At 31.1% G+C, this 24,282-nt stretch overlaps 1 long non-coding RNA gene across 1 annotated transcript; it reads left to right on the top strand.

The window, feature by feature from the left end:
- Positions 1-17,949: 17,949 nt before the first annotated feature.
- On the top strand, positions 17,950-18,477 carry LOC139907293 (uncharacterized). The gene is made up of 2 exons (XR_011783778.1): positions 17,950-18,021; positions 18,182-18,477. It is a non-coding gene; the product is annotated as an uncharacterized lncRNA (long non-coding RNA).
- Positions 18,478-24,282: the final 5,805 nt, after the last annotated feature.

The raw sequence follows: 24,282 nt of genomic DNA, 5'->3' as shown, positions 1-24,282 counted from the left end.
TCTTCTTTTATATAACTCAATTTAATCTTCTTCTTTTTTTTACATCTTTCCACACTGTATTTATATAAAATGTCTAGAGTGTGTTCTCAAAAATATAAAATAAAGTAGTTTCATATTTAGCAAGGTTAATAGAAGTAGAATGTTATACCATAACGCGTGTACGACTGATGTTTTAATTCCACCACCCTTTTAATGTTGACGTCATAGTAAATGAGTGGTTGCGTGTTTTCTCAAAATCCGTTTTTCTCAGTCTGACAGCAGATTGAAAATTCTAGCAAGCCCAATTACATAATAGTCCAACCTTATATTTCTATTAACATTGATATTTAATAGCAAAAATAAGAAAATCAAACTTAATTTCTGGCTTGCGAAATCAACAGCATAAGTTCTAGGCATGGGCAGCGTTTGCAGGCGTCCCTGACTCTCAAAATTGATGAACATGTACATATATTTTATATAAGTAAATAAAAATTGCCCCTTCACCTCCTACAAGAAATATCAAACTGGGTCTAAGGTTGTAAATGCCTTGCAAACTAAACATCCAGTCAATGGTTCTGGGTGTTCTATACTCCCAACGATAAAAAATATCTCTTTACTTCTTCCAACCAGGATATAAAATTGGGTATGACATTTACTTCAGGAAGAGTTGTTGAAAATATGACCAGCTGTTATGCTATTAAAAAAATTACGTGGTAACCCTGACAATTTGAAGAATGTTTGGGAGAAGAACAGATTAGCTGTCATGACGTTTTATTAGATTTGCTGTGGTCAGCCATGAGAGAAAATGCATTAATAGCCTTAATAATTAGCAAGGATATACAAAGGAATTACTCCTATGCCAATCCTCCATTCTACCCTGAGTCCTCCAAAGACTTACACTAATAACTTCCCAACAGCATTAATTTATATTTCTTATTAGGAAGCACATAAGCAGTTACTGTATACTTAATATTCTCTCCTCAAGGATAAAATAATAATAATGTCGTCTGTGGAAAATAAATTTTCATAATATAACTTTGCGATTTTCTTTTTTTTGCATACGGCTATGTCATATTTTCTACAACTCTCAGTGTATATACTAGTCTTCGGGGTATCAAGTCCAACTACCATGTAGAATACTACATATTGCAGCATGGTGGTGCCTCCACATATATAGTAACAGGACAACATCGTTTACTTCTGAGCCAAGGTTTTATACCATACTTCAACCCAACCAGGATTATTTTTGGTAAGACATTATTGAGGCAATGACTAATGACACACCACATCTAAATATAGAATCCTTCAAGACTGTCATTACTAAGGAGTGAATCGAATATCTGGATAGATATTTCTCGTTAAATCTTGCGCCAGGCTTAGGCCCAGAGAGAGTGATCAAGGTGTTTTTTTTGCGATACATCGATTAAGTAAAAAGTAATAAGCATTTAAAGTTCATATTATCAGACAGGTCATTTTTACTTTCACACCTTGCATATAATCATATTTACATGTACTTGAAAAATTGAAAGTTGAAAAATATTTGATTTATGTAAATTCATATTTTCTGCAGGGAAAAATATGTCATTCAATTGTCCGCTTCATAGTCTTCATTTTCACGATTCAATGACGTACGAATTTTTCTTTTTTTGCGTTTCTTTTCAGAAAAGGTTATAAGTAATATAATTGCACAATTTTACCTTAGCTTTACAAATAAAATATGTCCTTTATGATACTCATAAAAAAACATTCCCTTGATAAAAAATAAATATTAGTAAGAAATTTAGTTTATGTTGTAATAATAAATGAAACATAATTAATTTTAACGATACATAAAAGTATATGCTTATGGTATTTAGTGGCATTGACGGTTTTTTGAAATATACATATTTCATGTACTAAATTGATCTAATAGTGTTGTCCCTTGATATTATAATATTCTTGATTTAGTAAACACAAAACCAATCTAGAACCAAAATCAAAAAATTTCTTTCTTATCTTTTTATATCATATTGTATAAATCCCAATATTCTATAGAGATATGTTTGTCCAATTTTTTTATTAAGGCTCATAAACACGACTTTAGAGGAATTAAGTTATAAGTAACATAAATAAACATTTTAGTTTAAAATTATTCCCCTACTGAAGAAACGTTTCAGTAAGTGCTGATACACAGCAATAAAAATATTGGGCAATTTATAAAACATGATGAGATGCAGTAAATCAAATGAAAATAGAATATGATGAGTAAAATCGTGGTAAAAAATTGTAAAACATTTAAAATGTAAAAAACCAAAAAACTGAATCAAGAGTCTAAAATTCACATTCAAAACAATTACTTTTCAAAAGTTTCATAAGATTTAATAATTCCTTTCAATGTGTTCAAATATTTTGCTGATATCTTCGGGTAGTATTGTACCAAATCTGTTCCATATTACCATCCCTCACCCGACATATTTGGAATCCATAAAAAGATATATGCAGCAGATATAAAGATTGTTTGCAATTCTTCAGGCTCTAGCAAAGCAAAATCCATTCCCTTAATATTATCAGAAGATGTCCAACTATTTGATGCTCTCAATAATATCATCGTTTTTGTTAAATTCGATTCGAAGTTTTCTTGCTTTTTGACATTCAATCATATGACTCCCTTTAAAATCTGAGCATGAAGACAATGAACAAAGGCATGAATGGTAGAGTTAAAAGCTCTCCCACAGTCTTTGCATTGAGCGTCGTAAGATTTTCCGATATTTGAATTTGTGCGGTGAACCTCTTGTCATCGTTTATGTGGAGCAACGATCCTTGAATATTCTTGTGCCAAGGCCTAGGTAAGTCTAAAATATTCATATAAAAGTTTCATAGCTTATTAAAACTACTTCCTAACTCTTCTTTATAAGACATTTTCAAATGCCAGGGAGATGGAGGAATGTGGTATTTTGCGAATCTTTTCAGTGGAAAAGTAGATTTACCTTGTAGAATGACTTTAGGCGGGTTGATTATTAAGATAATGAGCTGTTGATTCTCCAGGAATAATTTATGGGATGAGATGAGATAAAAGTCAACCTACAAATCACTAATATACATATATACCAGATAGCTTTTTTAAATGATTCTTGATTTTGATTGACAAAATGTTACTAATTGTATAGCTCTTGTAGTTAATATCATAAGAAAGATTTGTCTTTTCACTGTATGTAAACAAAGTTTGTTCAATCATTTTTTTTTTCCCCATAAATGTTAAGAAAATGAAGTCTCGACTCTCAACAATGAAAATCAACTAGGATGTCTATTCGACGTTTTTGAAGGCAAGTATACTCTATGGGTCTGTTAGGCCTTCTCAAACCTAGATATTTGCTTTATTAGATTAAAGGACACGCTAATACAGGGGCGTCAATAGGATTTTTTTTTTTTTTTTTGGGGCTTTTTTTGGGGAGGGGGAGGGGGCTTCAAAAATCCATTTTCACAAAATTAAATTTTTGGAAAAAAATTTCAAAAATCCATACCTATTCACAAACATTTAAATTTTTTGGAGAACAAATTTCAAAAATTAAATTTTTAGGAAATTTTTCCTAAAAATTTTTTCCAAAAATTTAAAAAGTTAGATTATTAGGAAATTTTTTCATAACTAGATGAAATTCTTTCCAAACAATTTCAAAAATTAAAGTTATTGGAAATCTTTTCACAAAAAAATATAATCCATAAAAAAAATCCATATTTATTTCAAATATTAAGTAATTTGCAGGAATTACCTTTTTTTTAAAAGAAAATAAATGTTTCAATTAAAAAAAAGTAAATTTGTTTTGTTCTGACCAAAAAATAAATCAATTTCTTAATCTTAGTCAGGCCCTCCAGCAGAAATTCCTGTCATACCGATTTGAAATTATAATTACCTCTCTGTAAAACTGAATTAGGACACTTTTAAAACAAGAATCAATTGACAGCTCCTAAACCAGATTCCCTAGATCACTATAGGCCAATTAAGTTTCCAGAAACCGCAAGAACTATCTCTTGACCCATATTATGTCATTTTTAGACATCATTCTAACTTGTAAAGTGATAACAAAGCGTTTGGCCAAGGTTTGGCACGGAATTACCCAATCCTGTACATATGGTCATTGTGGATAAACTTTCATGTCATATTATATTTGACATGCTCTACAACTTTTTATAAATACTTTGAGGTGAATACACATTCATAGAACACTGAACAACAGAACAACGAACTCATATATATAAACTTATTTCATAGAAAAACATACTGTTTGACAAGGTAATAATAATATAATTAGTTCTTTTTAAAAAAGATGACCTTTCGATAAAAAAACATTCCCCTCTGTAAGTAAATTGTTGAACGAAACATTGACACACTACAATAAATTTTAATTATATAAATCGACCAACAAGACAAAAAGTTACTTGTCCCAGAAACTATGTGCATACATATATATTTACATAATACGTATATACACTTGCATGTTTAAGTGGCATTGAGAATGAAAAAGGACTCCTTCACTGTCCTTTACTTGCCTTCAAAAATGAATCTTTGTTTAATTTTATTCATTCATGTAGTTGTACACTTTTAGAAAAATCATTGTTGACTAATTTTGTAAACATTCATTGCCTTACTAAAGTATGTTTGGTTCTATTTACCTATGCAGTAGGGGTATCCACCGAATTAACTTATGAGGAGGGCTTGGTTCTTGGAATTTAAAAAAAAAAAAACAGAAAAATTAACCTTTTCTGACAAAAAAATTGAAAAATAAATAGTTTTTTAAACAAAACTTCAAATATATATTTTTTTGAAATTTTCTTCAAAAATCCATAACTGTTCGCAAAAAAATTTATCCAGATACGCTGAATAATCTGTATGAAGGGATGCCAAAACGCATAAAAAAGGTATTAAGCTTAAAGGTCGTCATATTGGGAAGTAAATAAAATTTTTCGGCACAAAAAATCACTTGCCTTGGTTATTTCATGATTTTTTTTAAAAACCATCATCAAGTTTTGGACATACTGTATATAAAAGACGTATACTATTATTTAAGTTTCTGACACATTTTAAGAAAAATATAGAAATGCCCCATCATAAAATCAAATTTAAATAAAAATAAAAGTATACCAAGAAGACAAAAATTATTATTTAGATAGCTATATAGAAATAAAACAGTATTTACGCCCCTTTATTTAAAATACTTAAATATAGTTTTATAATTGGAAAGATTGCGACCAAAATATTTTCTTTAGTAGTATATAATTAGTAGAATATACATATATTGTGACTTGAACCACTCCAGGCACTTTTTAATCAATATCTATTACTTCAACTAGAGTTCAATTTTTCTATGTTTTACATCACTATTTTTGGTTAAAGTATGAAAACTGCGGGGCAATAAATTAACCCAAAAAGGGGCATTAAATATATTATAATGAGTCGTTAATTTGTATAATTGGTATTTTGTCAAGTTGACAAATTAAATAAGGGCGTGATTACGAAGCGGAAGGGTGTTCATAAACTTCAGGGACTCTTTAATCCAAGTGAATCCATAATAGCTTCGACACAAGGATATTTCTGAGGGAGCATTTCTGTTCACGGATCTTAGATCCATGGGTCTTCAAATTTGTTATGATTCTTCTCTTGAAACCCTTTGATGATAAGTGACAGTGATCACAAAATATGTCTTGTCAGTATGTAAAAATAAAAGAAACCGACAATAAACCTGTTAATCTTGACAATTTGAGTCATGTTTGGGAGAAGAGCAGCTCAGCTGTCGTGATGTTTTATTAAATCAGCTGCAAGCAGCCGAGAGATGAACGAATTAAACACAAATCCCAGTTTATGTATATGAAGAACATATAACCAGGAATTAATCCGATGTCGACCCTCAATTCTACTTCCAGTTCAGCCAACAAGGACTTATACATATTACTCCTGAGGAGCAAACGTTCATTGGTACTCTTCGTCTTTTATGAGCAGATGCAATAGTTACTACTTTATACGGTGATATGCTGTCTTCAAGAATGACATAACAAGGATAACAGCTTAAGAAAATAAAGAAACCGTTCCTGCTTCTAGAACATATTTTCTACAGTTCAAATAATTGATACCGCCCTTTTTTTTTTTTTTTTGAAGAGTCACTTAGTGACAGCAGAAATACAGTCTTTTGAAATCCGGGCTACTTAATTTATTCTTTATATTTTAGAACTCCAAAAGAAATTGACATGGATTTGAAAAATAAACTAATCCCTTAAGAGATTACTATGATAAATATAAAATGGCTTATATTTATATACAAAGAATCTAGAATTTAATGAGGAAGATTATATTATTGATAATTATACAACATATATGCAAATATAAAAATATATTCACCACATACTGAGGTTTTCTCCAGTTTTCACAGGGATTCCAAAGGGCTTCATTCCTGTTTAATTATTGCTTTATTTAGTTAGGTGGAGTATGTCATTCACAATTATATAATACCCTGTTTTATCATAATTAGCTTTATCCTTTATTATATAAGTTTCTTTTGTTGTCACTCAACACTGGATCATCATCGATCTCTTCCTTACTCAAGTGAATTACTCAACCATTGCTAAGATTGTGAGAGTAAATCCCAGGACTGTAGCCTGGACTGTGGGACGGAGTGAGGCAAGAGGAAGTCTTGGACGACTTTCTGAGAGTCCTCTTACAAACGAACATAGAACGCATTACTTCATGGGTAGGATGAAAATCTTCACTGAGGCAGACCCAATGCAATCAATGAGATCACTGGTAGAAGAGCTAAGGTGCCATGATACCACCATTATGACGTCTGTGAAATACCTTGGAATCAAGAACTTCGTCTGTTCTCGTAATCAGCTACTTAACAATGCAACTGTTAACATGGTGGAGAAAGAGGAGCACCTCTTGGTCATGAGGACAAAGGTGAAGCCCTGGTAGGAAGCCAGCCACTTATCTGGGCTCTATGTCTGGTAAAAGGATTAACTATATTTAAGAAAACACAAAATGTGGCTCTTTGAAAAACTGGCAGAATTCTAGGAGAGCAAAGTGTGGCCCACATTCTTTCCCGATCTCAACCCACCTGACAATGGCATCTGAGGCGCCATTAAAAGGGAGATTGGACCCATCCCATTTGCTGGGTCCCAGCTTGGATCAAGTTACGGAATTCCAAAAACAGGACTTGAAACTGTAAAAAATCAACCCGTCTACTATTAGTGATAATGAAAAAAATGGATAAAACTACAGTTTGGTAAATCTAGCAAAAAATGTATATTTCTTATAAAAATATGCAAAAAAAATCCTCAAATTTCATAGTCTTGATTTGATAAAAGAAGTAATAAGTTTTTAATATAATCATCCTATAAAATACATTTTATTCTAGATGACTTATCTTAGTAAATCAGCTACATGCAGCTCTCACCAAAAGCGAATTTATACCAACATACTTTTATATATTTTCTCAAAATGTTAGCGTTCATCACCTGTTGGTAAATCATTTTGTTTTTCTTTGCATTGTTCTTTCAAATTTAAATATGTGAAAATGCATTTTTGATATTTCCTGCACTATCACCCTATTCCAACTATGTCTAAATCTCCTTAATGAGGATAATGAGTAGTGTTGAGTTGGTCGTAATTTACGACTTAGGGTCACAGTCATTCTTATGCAACAACTAAGTTTCAAAAAAAAAAAATTATAACATCATTAAATTAACGTTTTTATTTATCCAAATCTCCTAAGCTTGGGCCATTTTTCATGGACTCGGAAGTACATAAAAAAAAGTAATTAATGTGATTTTAAATGAGGTTTGGCAAGAATCGTATGTAGGTAGTCTCTAAAGACTAAAGCACTTTCTGAATGCTATATTTTTTTTAAATCCCCAACTCTTATTAATATTTTTTCATTTTTGAGAAGAGAACACGCGTATGCTCATGTAAAACGAGAATAAACCCTGAGGATTTGTTGGGGAGTAATTTTTTATATTATTAAAGCAACGTTTGTCGGTTATTCGACGTCTAATTACTCCCAGCAATGCCGAGTACTACCACTAGCTTACAATATAGATATTGCCTCTTTCATGAAAAACGAAGACAAACACTGAGAAATTGTTTCTATATCTTTAATTAACTTTGGGGATGTTTTGAAAAATGGAGTATTTGTACCTTATACTGTACTTCTTAAGTTTCTATGTAATTAAGGACAATAGGTATTACTCACAGATATGAAAATATATAGTTCTACCCGAGTCAGGAGCTCAATTAAACTGTGTCAATCCGACTACATACAAATCCCATCACTACTTGATATATTGATTGAAGACATTGACTCCTCGGCCACTCCCTTTCAACACCTCTCTCTCTACTCTCTTCAAATTCTAAATTTATATGTATATTTGCTGATAACACTTTCACTTCAATAGTTATGTATGTATACCTGTACATATATACAGTCTACATAATACTAAATAAGTCAAAGGGCTTAAGAACATGTTGATTTTATTTTACAAATTTATCCTATAATGGTTTATTTTTATAAGAGAAAGTTTTATAGATAAATATATTAATGAATATTATGTTTTTAGAAATTGTGTAAGTGGTTCACGTTTTGAAAAAAAAAAAAAAATGACAAATAGTTGTCACAATCCCTGAAATTGAATTATTGGCGTAGAGCATTTATTTGTTCGTTTTCATTCTCTTTTTCAAGAAAAATGTAACAATTATGTAACAATTAATGAATCAGGGCACACAAAATCCTTTACCTGACGTCCTGGAGCTATGTACTTTTCATTCGGGCCAAGCTTTTACAACAACATTAGTCCAACGATCTGGGACAAGCAAATGTCTTTGTTGGACAGATTAATACATACAGTGTACCCATATCTATTGTCCAACGTACAGGTAGTCTTAATTGATGCAAAATAAGTTGTTTTTGACATGTGGCAGATTTGTATGATTGTATAATCATTGGAGTATGCTTTATTTTTGTAATTCACATCGACAGCCGTTATTTTCGCTAATAACTTTTTTTGTGCATGTGTATAGCACAGCTTACATAAAAAAAACGTAACAAAGTGTATACTGCATCTTCAAACAAGTGGTTTTTTTTTTGTTGGATAAATAAATGTTTTCCTTATCTGTCCTAAATTATATTTTTTTTAGACCGAATTTGACTGATATTTCGGTCCATGCCGTGATCTCAGACCGTAGATCTAAATTTTGAAGTCTTTAAAACGAGGACCTATTATTTATTTTAACAGATTTTTTTATTTTCTCAATCTATGGACCAAGTGTCTCCCCTTCTGATTTTTGAGTTGTAAAAATATGATTGATAAAACACATTTTACTTCATATGATGTGCCAAGGTTTATTACTTTCAAACAGAAATTACGTCATTAACACTTCATCTATAGAAACAGTCTACGCCCAATTTTAAAAAAACCAATCCAAACCGTGTTTGGATACTTTCAGGCCAATACAAATCGAACTTCTTTTAAGTACCCAAATAGTTTGGTCCACTAAAAATCCCAACTGTATCAGACGGGCCTAGGATTTTCTGACCAGAACACAACACTTATATTTATCACTACATAGATATATTTTGTACCATACATTCTTTATCAATTTTCAGAAGGATATCATTAAGAGTATATAGTCATACTGTAGTGACTTAAGGCGCCCATGATTTTTGGGGATTTACACTTTCGAGAAACTCCTAGGAAGTACCGTATTTAATTATTTCATAATATAAGTATTATCAATTTATAATGTATACGGATTTGACGAACATCAATTAGCTTTTTCACCACTTTAAATTTAAGTTTTATATTGTGGATCAGATTATTATAGAATTCAAAAATTGGGATCCGCAGGTTCAAAAAAACTAACCTACACAATATTAGTGATATTCATAAAGAGAAGAAAATGAGACCCGTTAACAATTGTTTTTTTGTTTATTTCAAAGTTTATAAGAAATAATTAAAATTCAAAGTATTTTTATTTATTAAGGGATACCAATATTTTACAGGATCTTTGAATTTAAATAATTATTTTATAGAGTCCTGATCTAAGAGAACTGCCCAAGAAATGTCAAGCCTTATTTTTGACATCATCTGAATTTTGGTTTCTTTTTTACTACCTATGAAGACCTTTATAAAAACATCAACTAAGTCCTCTTTTCCTATTTGAATTTGAAGTTGATGGCATCCAGAAATTTAATTGATTTTCCACATTTTCCTGTTAATCGCTTCTACTCTGAAGTTACTTGGAAAATCCCGCTTAGTTCATATTACCCAGTCATATAAAAATATGTTTGTATGACAGAATGTATTGTAAATCTTCATCTATACATGAAGTCAAATAGTTTTATATTTTAACAAATATTTGTAGTTCCATATAGGAATCAGAAGCCCCTATATTTGGAACAACAAAAAATGCCAATCAAACAGAAATATACATTTCATTCCTCAGGATTAGAACAATTTAGTTTTAAGACTTGTGAAAACTATTAGAGTTTTTTTTAAGGTCCTTAATCTTTCTTTAACCTACCAAATACATCATTATCTATTTATCAATTACATGAGGTGTGAAAAATGAATAATAATCTAAGGATTTTTTCCTTGCGGTCGATACATCCAATGAATAATTGTTGATGTAATTTTAGAAATATGTTGTTGAATGTAGTTGTTCGTATTATTATACTATGGGAAGTACCTGACATTAGGCGTCAATGAACACTCAGCAAACCAAATTTTTAATTAATATAGAAGATATGTCCCCTAGGGTGTCCCGATAATGTATTTTTTTGAGCTATTCAAACATAAGAGGCATTAAAATTTGTGTAATTTTATACAGATTATACAACAGTGAAAAAATTATAATTGTGCATCATTTGGAGGGCTCTACTGGTCTTGGAACTTTTGTAAAAAAATTCAGTTTTCCATCGTTAAACTGATTGCCTTAAATAATACAAAAATAAATATTGAAAGGTATTTTATTATTCAAATCAATCATTCAAGATATAGAAAAATAATATAAGTAGAGTAGAGGTTTTAATCCACGACAAAACATAGAATTTAAACATATTTTGGTGTCCAATATTTGGGATTTCTGCTCGAAATTGCAATCTAATTCTTATAAAGCCGTCTCTAGAACTAGCATTAATTACACTTTGTGAAGCATCTGTTGCCAGTTTAACACATCTTTCCACTGATTGCGTGTGAAAATAAAAATTAACCATTTTTATTTTTGACCATAATTTTAAAGTCCTCATTAGTAATATTTCGAAGAACCTGTGGTGTTGTAACTTGACATTTGTGCCACACAATAATCTCAATGCATTTTCGTGCATAGAAGTTTACTTTTGGTGGTTTAAATATTCTACTTTTAGTGCTAATTTCAGTTACCCAAGCTTTTATTATCCTTCGCAATGCTCCCAAATTTTGTCCTGCTCATCAAAAAACATACTGACACGTAGGTTTTCTGGGTGAGCATTTCTTCCATTAAGATCCACGACAGGCCTAAGATTATCTGGTAAAAATTTAAAGCAAATAATCGTTTCAAAAATATGCTTTAAGTTCTTAAAAGACTTTAAGCACGTAGTTGACAAGCCCTTTCTAAGTTTTTGATGGGTTATGAGTACTTGCGTAAAGTCTGAGTAAACAATTAGCAGTTGTAAGCCATCTTGGGTTTGACAATTTTCCATGTTTACAGTTTGACAGCTCAGGAGTACAGGAACCATTTGAAACGGCTTGACATATTTGATACATATATTTTTTATCTGCACTTAGTTGATCGACCACATTCTTCGGCAATTTAGGTAAATTATCAATCGCCGCAGAAAAAGGAACGACAGTTTCTCATTTATGATGATGCACAATTATAATTTTTTTACTGTTGTATAATCTGTGTCAAATTACACAAATTTTAATGCCTCTTATGTTTGAATAGCTGAAAAAAATACAGGACCGAGACACCCTAATGTCACCCCCTCCCCCCCAAAAAAAAAAAAAAAAAAAAGATGTACTCTCATTCAAAATCGAATTCATTATTTTTTATACGTACCTTCCGTTTCTTTTCTACTTTAATTTAAGGTTGTTAGCTTTTGCTACGCAAGCTTCTTGTTAAAAATTAGTCCTTCTTATCCAAATAAACAAACAGACAAATTAATATATCAATAGGAAAAGAAATGGAAAAAATTTGTCAAAAAATAGTTGCACGCATCAAAGCGGGTGCCAATCCCTCCGTGATTGTACGTAACTTCTAGAACAGGTGGACCAGTATATAAAACGTAAAGAAGCTTTACAACGAAGCTGAATCCTTTGTCAATCGTTACGGGTTAGGAAGACCAGTTTTGGTCCGCACAGAAGAGCCTCATAAGGAGTGTTTAGGCGAAGATAGACGCAAACCCTCTTGACATCATTCTGCCAAATGGTAAGGGACCTCAAGATTCACGAAACGGCTGCCCGTTGCATCGTTAATGAGGATTTGGGCCTCATGTCTTTCACAAAAGTAAAGGGTTTGACACCTTTACACTCACAAAAGAGGCTGGAACGATCGAAGATCCTCCTTAACAAATTGAAGATCCTCAATGGGAAAGTCCTTATTTTTTTGCATGAAAACATTTTAACAGTTGACCCAGTCAGCAACTCCTGCAGCCTTTGGTACATCACCAAGACCCCGAAAGACGCCACTCCCGAGGTAAAATTCACCGGTCATTCGAAACATCCAGTCAATGCCATGATGCTGGGTGTCATTGGTTCAAACGGTAAGGCGTTTCCACCGCCATGGATAAAAAGGACCTAGAAGGAAAATGAATATAAAATTATCTTTGTCAAGAAGGTAGTTTCTACTCTCAATGCATCCTATGGTATAGAAAATTGGGTATGGACAGAGGATAGAGCACCGTGGCATACTTCCAAGATTACCCAAATATTTGATCAACAAATTAGCGGCAGTTGGATTTTGGTCCAAGGAGACTTGACTACTACATGTGGAGTGCCAAGAGAAGAAGGCACACGTCCACTACCACAGCAGCTTGGAGGTCATTAAGGCCAAGGCGGGGGAGGAAGGTTGTCAACTTTCCAGCAGACTCCCTCAGAAAAGTTGGTCGTAAGTTTCAAAACCGCCGGAAATTATTTGAAAATAATATAAATTAAAATATCATTCATTCCTTTTTAATCTTTTTTTTTTTTGTATCATTAATTTTAAGCTTAGTTTATTCTTTCTTTTTAATGAAGTAAAAAGTGTACAAGGGCATATATGACGCATACAGTATGTTTATAACTTTGAGTGACAATATATCTGATAGCAAAGATCACTATATATGTAAACTATAATATTTAATGTTCCTTCCTCACTATTATGTTTGAATTTTCAAGATAGGGAGGAATGATTTATGAGAGCTAATGCTTTAAAACAAAGCTGCAAAAACAACTGTTAGCTAGAGTAGATTCATGCTCCTTGTGAAATCTTTTTTTGTAGGTAAAATGTCACTTTTTATGACGTCACAGATGACGTCACTATACTATTTTTTGTTATTTTCGCTTTGTCGTATGGAAATTTTTCTTTTTGTCAAATATATTTTGTTAATTCTATTCAGAAGGTGAATTCATGGAGGCTACGTAGTTAGGTATAGAATAAAATGTAACGCTCCTAGCGGACAAAAAGTGTTTTTCAGAATATTATCCTGTACAAATACTGGTAACTTGTGTTGTTTTTAATAAGAGCACTAACATATTCCAGTTTACCGACAAATAAATTTATTTTTAATATATGCTCACACTGATTTTGACAATTTTCAAATCTCTAGTTATAAGTTATAAAGGCCCAGGTTCACACAACGACGAGTGTAGGTAAATTTCTACATTGAGACTTAAGTTACTGTTTTAAAAAAGGTAGGAAAAGAGTCTCCACATAGAATTGTATATACACTTGTCTTTGTGTGAGCCCGCGTAGTCCTCGGTGGACTCAGGGTAGAATTGAGGTCACACAACGGAGACATTTTTTGGGATGTCAATTCTAGGAATATTTCCTCCCTATCCTGACTACTTGCAGCTAATTTAGTGAAAAAAAATGGCAGCTAAGCTATTGACCTTTAAAACATTATTCAATGGGGTAGGGTTGTCATGTCCGTTTTCACTTTTTTTCTTTGTACAAACCGAAATTACTTAGAAGCCAAGCTCCACATATTATATTAAAACAAAGAAGCAAGGATTGTAATCATCATCAAATATTTAATAACATGGTTAACCTTCCATTAAAGGAATACATATTGTATTTCTCCTAAGCTTTTAGTCCAACTTGATGGTTACTTTCATTAAAAAAAAAACCACAAAGTGTAATTATACTTTATTTTTAATTTGACATAGCCAAATGGTGCTTTGCAAAAGTCAAATACTATCAAAAAAATATAAACTTTCTAGCATTGATTTAACATCACGTATATTATAATCATAATAAATACCTGTTCAAAAACATCATCTGTACAAATTATTTGGAAGACTTTATTACGCATAATTTTACGCATTTTTTATGTGCGTGTATGTAAGTAAAAGAATTGCACACTTTCACTAATTTTCCACAAAAGAAATTGAAATTAAACTTTTTATTTTTTTAAAAAAGGTCAAATTCATAAATTTCAAAGCAGAACAAATAATTTTTTATGTACTCTGACTTGTACAATGAATCATACAAAACTTTAAGCATTCATATGTATACCAAGTCATAAAATGGTGATTAACATTTACAAAAATATATCAGTCAATATTATATCATTAATAATTTTTCCAATGTAAAATCATTCAACGTGAAGAAAGAAAATCATTACCAAATCAAACAAGGTTGTTTGATTCTCTTCCACACAAAATGTCAATTTGATCTATTTACAAAGTAATATGTAGATTCAAAACTTTAGGGATATTTCGTTGAAGTAACTAGTGTCTTAGAAATACTATTTGTATCATACTATGTTCTAGGGCAAAAACCTCTCGGATAAAATCTCCCATGGTTTATACCCAGGAAGAAATATCTTAACATAAAAAATGCGAATGGATGAAAAAACCCATACTCCAAAAAGATCTTTTTTCTTATAGTTTTTTAAGCTCAAGTATTTTTTACTTAAAGTAGAGTATACACAAAACAGTTTGAGCCCTCATCACGATGGTTTGCTAGAGAATTTATTAATAACGAATAAAAATATCTGAAGTATGAAGTTTGAATTTTTATATAAGGATTTAATTCAGAACTAAAAACATGTAGTAATTGAGATATGCAGCAACGTATTATTATTTTTTTTTTTTAAATTATAAATGAATGAAATATCGAACAAACTTAAAAAATACATTAATTATGTTTAAAAATATATATTATACTATTAAACCATACCGAATTGAGTACCGTAAATGTTGTACCGCGGTTCGTACCAAACTGTGGGTTTAGCGAACCGCCTTCGCCCTAGAATGTACGTGCAGTTAATCAGGTTAATCAAAACTAATCCTTGTTGATAGAAAATAAATGTACAAATGTAGTCCAGACTCTATTTTGAGAACAACAATGATTGTTTGATAATATCTTGACAGGCAGCATCAGCAAGAGTTAATAATTCCTTATTTGATCATTTTGGAAAATATGTATAGTTGTAGATATATTTGAAAGACTCTTGCGATGAAGGTGAAATGATTTCTATTTATTTATGACCTCGTTCTCCTTATCAAACAAGGGTTATAAAGTAGGATAGAAGTGTTCGATACATTTGTAAATATATAATACTTAAACATACTATAAAGAGAACGATTTACATACAAAAATTGATTCTACCCATGCTCATATTGTATGCAAATATTATTCTTAAATACGAAAATAGGTACAAGACTTGAGTCAAAAATGGTAATTAAAAAATGTCATTACGTTTAGATCCTATTCAAAACAAAAGTTAAACTCATTAGTATACAAAAAAAATTCCCTTCACTCATAGTCAATATAAAATCTGTCAATATATTTATTTATATGTATACTTTAGGGTTGTCTTGTTAATGCTCAATAATATCGTATAGGGAATTTAATGAAGTGAACGAGTCAATATTGTAAATGGGGATTGGTAATAACTCATTAAAGTTCAAAATATATGGAAAGAGTGATGTATCTCTCCTAATTTATTCGGTCTAGTTCAGTCCACTCTTAGAACTGGTTCTATCCGCCTTTGGGACCGATCCTGTCAGTAATAGATCTGCTCAAACAAAGAATAAATAATGTTGAATAAAGTCATGAAGGACCAAACTTGCTAAGTTTTTAGAACTCATATGCAGGACTGAACTGAACCAGACCAAGACTGAACTGGACGACAGTCTTCAGTTCTAAATAAAGACGGACACAAGACTGTATCAAAGCATTGCCTTACATTCAATGAGTGTTGTCACAATATATTTAAATATTCGCATACTTTTTTAACTAAAAATATTGTAACAAAATATCATCAAGGACAGGGACGCAATAGTTTTGCTTTTTTAGTGGGAATGAGGGGTTCCTACTTAAGAAATTTGATCACTATTTTATAGAAAAGGAGGGGGTTAATAAATTGGAAGTGTTCTGTCATCGATGGGCCAATGCTTTTAAGATTTAATGACACAACAAATCCCGGCGGCAAACACTTTAAATGTGTCAGTACAATGGTATCACATTAGTACCAGTGTCCCGAACAATACTACTTTAAATTAGGGATTTGCCGATATCAAAATTTATGACGATTCTGATAGCATCTTTATGGACAACTCCGATTCTTTATTATGTATAAAAGAATAGCATGAACTAATAACAACAATATTTACTTTGTTTAATGCTTAACTTTCTACTAATTAGAGCTACGCAAGAAAATACATAAATATATTAATTAATGATTATAATTAGTTGTTAATAATTTTAAATTAAAATTTTAAAAAAAGGAATTCGTCTCTTTTCTCCGGAGTCAATTTATTCCGTGTTTGCTGATATGAATTACTAGCATTTCTTAATAGTCTTCCACTTTCAATGGATGAAGGATAGTTTTATAATAATTTTGGTATAGATAATCCCAGTTCACGAACTAATGGTTCAATAAGTTTAATAAAGCTAATACATTCTGATAGCATAGTGTATGAGCAACATTTAAATATTGAAGCAAAAGGATATTATGATCGAAAATGAAGATTTATGAACCAAAAACTGAAATACAACCATTTGAATCCACCTCTTGTATGTACACTAGGAATAGTCATAAAAGAAATATGAATAATATTCATTAGTGGATATATACATTGGATCAGGCAGCCTCCATAATTTGCAATGGGATATTAATGTAGGAATTGACGAAAGAAACCAATGTTTGTGAATACATTTTAAGAAAATGTACTCAATTGAAATTTATAAGTATATTTACAAAATTGCCTCCAAAACTTTCATTTGCACTTTTAAGATGGTTCATGATTAATTTACCTTTTAAACTTAAATATAATCTTTTATCTCCTACCCACAAGATAATGGGCTATGTACAAAGTTAGAAACACTGGATTGGGTTGAGTTTTTAGGATATTGTGTGAGACTTGAGAGGCCTGGAATTGTGTCATTTTTGCTTATTAAGAAATGTGACATTTAAATATTTTTTTAAACTTTAAAAACTAAACGTGAAATCATTTTTTTAACTGTTAAATAATCTGCCTGCGATCTAAAAAAAACATTTTTAAATTATTTATTTCCACGAGAATTTTTTTATTTAAAGTCCTTTGTTTTAAATTCTCCATTATAATACTAGTACTTCTTCATTGTTAAAAGATTAGATAAAGTTATGTCTACATTGCTGGGTAAATGCTACTACAAAGACAATTTTTGTTGTATTAATTTATTTAGCCATTCATCAATTTTTTAAATAAAACTAACGCTTCACCTTTTGTTTATTGTTTTGACTATGACAATAGCTGATTATTGATGAAAAAGTATCATTTTATAGTAATATATTGATGTCTCAAACAACTCAAACTGTGTGCCTGACTATAGCATTGTGCAATTACGGCTATTTCAAGGTAATTAATTTAAATATCAGGTAAAAAATATCGAATGCAAAAAAGTCGGTTATTATTATGTATTGACCATTTATAAAGTGTTTAATATTTTGTATGATTACTATTTTGAAATAATAGAAGTCAACAAACAATTTTAATTAAATTTTATATTTAATTCCAGTTACATGTGATACCATTTCTGCGTAAAAAATCAAAGCAATATGACTACTTAAATAGACCTGGAATAATCAGTTACTCTACTTTATATCAAAGCCACCTCTTCACACTTTAAATGAGCTTATTTTGATTAAAAACAAATGATAAACCGAGGTGTTATTATTTTTCAAATAATAAACCATTGAAATGTTGGTTTTTGACCTTTAAATTACATTTTCTCAGGGTTTACACATAAAATGTAAGCAAATATTTGAAATTAGTATAGAATTTTTAAATAAAATGAGTCTATTGTTACGTGGATTACAAGTTTTCTTATTAATCAAAACTTGGCTCATAATTATAAAAAGTATTAAAATATACTTTAAAAACTCAAATGAAAAATTCTCAAAAATAACATTTGATTCGAAAAAAGTTTATTACAGATTAGTAATCAGTGCTTCAAGTACTAACATTAGTAATTTTTTTTTTTTTTTGTGTGTGTAATTTATATTTAAATGATTAAATAAAATTACTTTCATGCGACAAATTATTTATCATTTTTGGCTCAAAAATATTATTGTACACCGTAAAAGGTTACTGATTTAAACATGTTCGTTTTAAAATTGAATTAGTTATTAATGTGGATCACAATGTTTGTAATATTTTGAGAGTCACGATTTGATGTAGTACATTTGGTTCTATTATTTATTTCATAGATAAGTGTATTTACCGTATATTTTATATATGAAGTATGTGGGGGATAAACTGACACTATGGTTAGGAAAAAAAATCTTGTACGTGTGGTATATATACATAAATGTATACGTCATAATAAAGATAATCTTGATTTATGACGTATGTATACTTCTTTTCTCCAATCTTTTTTTTTTTTTTTTTTTTTTTTTTTGTACCTTCCTTAATCTATGTATACAAATATGTGTTCCAGTGCAAATAAAATAATTATTTGCATAGCATTATACTCGTAGTTTATGTCTTTTAACGAAACATAAATACTTTTTTATATATTATCCCTGATTTTTTACTAATATGAAGGGACTATTATATTGTAGGTAATGGGATTCTAGTAGAACCTAAAACTCCTGATGAAAAACACTAACGAAAAAAAAATAAAGTAGCCAACTTCAAATAAATATTTAGTCACTCCTTCGATAATTTTACTAAATCATTTTTAGCCCTTATTTGTATATAAATCATACAGTTTGTACGTGTTTTTATGGGTGTCCACACCTTTGCCCTTGCATGGGGTCCTCTTTTATATCAGGTTAGGATAAGATGGGCTGCCAATTGGCGCGGGTCCTACAAGGGGAGTTTATTCTATATCCAAAACACAAAAATTGAAATTTGGAGATCGAGGAGACTAGATAGGGAATTGAGTTAAAATCTAAAAGTGACCGGCGTCTCACAAAACAACTATACGAATAAGGAAGTTTTCTAAATTTATTCAAAATCAAGGAAGTGATCGGCAAAATAAGAAATCGGTGAAAATTGAACTTTGGTTTTTCTTTTTTTTTTTTTAGATGTAAAAATGATGGATTTCCAATGGAATATTGGATTTATAGATAAAATAAAGTTTGTAAAAATTTGTCTGGAAATTTGTTTGCATATAAATTTGACACATAAAAATTGATATTTAATTGAAATATCTGTCATATACTAAATCATTTTTATTTTTCAATTATTTTTGCTTGAAATACAGACAAACTGTTCAACTGATACATACCAAAATTTGCAAATACTTATTGTTTATTTAGATAAACAAAAACTTCAAATTTGGAAGATTTTTTTATTTTATTTTACTCCAAAAGCTTTAATGCGCACTATATAAATGATATATATGGCAAAGTTTCTGAAGAAATTTATACATATTTATAAGTATGTTTTTTTGTGTTATAACATATGGAATCCAAATTGGTCGAACAAATCAGTCGAAAGCAAATGTATAAATTAACCAAGCATGTTGGTATTATATATTTTTTAGCCTTCGAGGTCATTAGGAGCCTGTTTTTAACCGAAATCAAACCTCATTTTCCTTCTCTTTTTCTATATTTAATCATTCTCTCACTCTCTCTTTCCTTCCACATTCATTCTTTGTTTCTATTTCCTTTTATTTAGCCCTGCAATATGGGAACCCTCTGCTAATATATATATTTATAATATACCATTCTGTCAAAAAAGTACCGGGAATGGTATTTGGGGTTTGTAAAGTCATGTTGGTTTCCTCTCCAAAGTGCTCCATATAGAAAAGTCATGTGAATTCAAATCTGGTGAGGAAGGAGGTAATATCTCTTATGACCAGAATCGAGCCATGTTATTTGTACGGAAGCTTTGGAACTTGGCGGACGTCCTGAGTCCACACGTAGTTACCCTGCAGGTAGTTGGTCTTTAACCATGGCAAGATGGTGTACCTAAGCACCTTATAGTAGGCCTACTGGCCGATTTTTTGACGAGCCATAAAAAAATAGAGGCATCTTCTTTCCATCAGAGGCCACAACGCCAAGGATAGTTGTTTGAGGTGGAAATTTGTTGTGTTAAGCCCTTTGGACCTCTTTTTTTGTTTCTGTAAACCAGCAGTTGTTACGTTGGTTGTGGAATTGATAGACTTTGAAAATCTTCTTCTTCGAGAACATTTTCACAATTCACAATTTGCCTTGATCTATGGGAGGATTTTCTTGAACCTCTCGAACCTGCTGGCTTTCATACCCTCTTTCAGAAGGTATGGGTGGGATTCTTGTGAAAGAAACTAATCCCAAGTTATGTTTTAAAGAGCTCCTGATGGTCATACAAGAAAGAGAAAAGTCGTTGGCGAGACAATTCATCATCTACAGGTAGCGGGGATCAAAGTGTCGCTTACTTTAAACCTTGATAACTTGAAGACGACATTATCAAATAAAAAACAGGTTACCAAATAAGAAAGCTATTCTTGTCAGCTGACGATACTTAGTTCAGTTAGCATCATGCCGTCATCATATGAGGAGATAAAGAGCTATAAGTGGAACGAGGAGCTTTCGAGGTCCGCCGTAGTCATGGCATTGGTTAATAATGGAGGTGAAATCTCCAATTCAACGATTGCTTCAACCTTAGGAGTGAATTTACGGACTGTTCAGCGTATCCGTAAGAAGCTAGAGGACACCTGGGATGTTGATGCCACCATAAAGAGGGCACACAAGGAGGAGGGCGCCGACAGGAAGGCCAGGGACACCGACTTTGTCGACAAGGTGAAGAAGATGGTTGAGGATGAGTCTACTAGGTCCATAAAGGCCGGAGACAGGCCCTGGGTGTGGCAACAGGACTCATCACCCTGCCATGTGTCCAAAATCTCCATGCAGTGGTTAACCGAGAACTGTTATGACGTCGTAACCAAGGATTTGTGACCTCCTAACTCTCCCGACCTTAATCATCTGGACTATTTTGTTTGGGGCTATGTCGAGAGACATACCAACAGACATCCCCATAGCACCAAGGCCAGCCTGATGGACTCCATCAAGGAGGTATTTGTCAACATGGACAATGAGATGGTCAGAAGAGCCTGCGGCCGGTTCAGAGACCGTATTGAGGCCATTATTGATGCCAACGGTGATTATATCAAATGAATGGCTACTCTATACCTATATGCTCGTCATAGTTTTGATTTTCAATAAAAAAGTTAAAAAATGTATATTTTGTGTTGTTTTTTGTAGAAAAATATTTTGGCGACAATATGATCCCCGCTCCCTGTACTTAGTGGAATCCTCCTTTATATTCTTCTCCAAACTTATCAAGAACTTCATATCCCTCGTTAAATTATGCCGTCCCCTTTCTGATATCCTGGAGAGGTTTGTTCCATTTTTTTCATCTTAGCCAACTTAAAAACCTAGAGCACTTAACAATGTCTGTAATCTTCATCACATCAACTCCAGCATCTAGGAGATCTGTTAACGTCTGTGACGTCATTATTTAATATCTATGATGACGTCATTCATCAAATATTGTAAGTATTCCTCTTTTTGGAGACATCGTTCTATGATGACGTTCAGTATTCCTCTTTTTTGCGTTCTGTTTAATTTTTTTAGGGTTTGGTTCAGCGTTCCGTTCCACATTCAATATATGAATTAAAAAATATATATTTGGGTTACAAACTATATATATGGCTAAGGTCTATTCTCTTAAACAAACTTATTGACATAAATTTATATAGCTGAGAATAAATTTTTATTTAAGGAATAGTCATAATTTGAAACAAATTTGGAACAATCCAAAAAAGTCCAAGTTGTGAACTAATCAATTAGCTTTGATTCATTTAGTTCAAATTTGGTCGTTTTCGAAAATGAACTAAATTATAGATCACGCTATGTGATGATCATTGAATTCAATTATAATGAAGGGCATATTCCAACTTATTCAAAAGTGGTATAATTTAGTTTAAGAGAAATAATGACTATATAATATTATGAATTGATCCCTATTTTTCTAAATGTAAAAATAGTTGTTGGATTCTTGCAACCGTTAATCTCTGAAAAAAATTCTAAAGAAGTTTTGAAGGTATCCCTGAAAGACACAAATTATTTTTTTATAATTGAATGGAAACACTGATTGTGCAAGTGGTTTCTATTTCAAAAGTAAATGACGTGAGAATTAGTGGAACCGAACTCTAAAATTCAATTTCCGCTGATTGCCCAAGCTTGGTTCCATGAAACATATTTTGCGTCCAGCTCGGATGCTCCTAAAAATTTTAACCAGAACTGGACAGGATGTCAAACTTTGACCCTGAAGACAATTCATCATTCAATAAATGGATAAATCGTGAAGCCGATTGTCTCTATTGCTCAAAGATTTTTTTTTTTTAAAGTGGTATAATATTTTCCGTTATTAGAAATCAAATTATTATTATCAACAAATATATATCATTTATAATGCTAAAATTTCTCTACATAGAGATAATTCAAAAATCAATTTGAAATGAACATTAACATTAAATCATAAATAAATTACATTAAAAATAAGATAGAAAATACTAAAAATAAGGAAAACTGAAACTTTTAATTATTAGTAATCGTTAATCAAATAAAAGATCAGTCAATAATCACAATAAACAAAACATGAAATAAATAATCAACATACATATATAACATACATATACAACATAAATAAACAAAAGTATTAAGATTTATATCTTCTGTCTTTGAATCGATTCAAAAGTGCAATAAATCTTTATTTTTTTGTTTTCATGTTCTTATATTGCAGAATGTATTAATATATATAAAGGTAATGGTATTTTTACAACCTCATACCCCTGAAATAGTTTTTGAAACATATGTATGTCACATTTAACATAAAAGTTAATTTTTGACTAATGAAAGAAAAAAAATCACGCATCAAAGGATTTTAAATTTATTATATGCTTATATATATTATTTTGAGTATACACATAACATTATATTTATTTTAATTCAAACTAAATCTATATTTATACAACAATGTTTTTGTAGTAGGTTTATATGTATAAGAAGGACTCATTTCTAACAGCGAATGTCTATAGCTTCAACTCAGCACCTCAAATTAAAGAGGGAAAAAAAAGAACATAAATAATAATGAATGACTTCAGATGAAGTTTATCAACAAGCGTGTATAGCTAAAGCCTCTCATATTAAAAAAGAAAAGCATCTACATATATTTAGGCTTGTAAAAACTGATTTTTTTTTTTTTTTTGCAGCCTTTAAAATGTATAAAATTTTCTCCAACTGTTTTTATTATGCTTCCATTCTTGAAAAGGGAATTTAGTATTGAGTGACTACTTGTGAATGTGCCCATAAAAAACGGAGAGAGTGTAACTCGGAGGATTTCCTGGAGGAGGTATTTTCTAAATGAATAAAGCAGGGGTTGTGTGTTCGATCGACCCCTGATAACTTTGACCAACTTTGTGTACCACCGAATATACAAAATAAAGTTCAAAACCCTATACCCTCCAAGAATTCAAATTATTTGTTACACATTGATGGGATAGAATATATCTTTTTAACAACATGATCAGTACAAAATCTGGACTTTAATGAACACATTAAAATATTCAGCACAGGAAGGATAATAAAATATCATACTTAATTTTTTTTTTATCTACTCTTTAACAAT

This window comes from Lepeophtheirus salmonis, chromosome 14 (genome assembly GCF_016086655.4).
Source record: "Lepeophtheirus salmonis chromosome 14, UVic_Lsal_1.4, whole genome shotgun sequence".
NCBI lineage: Eukaryota > Metazoa > Arthropoda > Copepoda > Siphonostomatoida > Caligidae > Lepeophtheirus > Lepeophtheirus salmonis.
The sequence above is the reverse complement of the archived record's forward strand: the minus strand, read 5'-3'. Positions and strand labels throughout refer to the sequence as shown.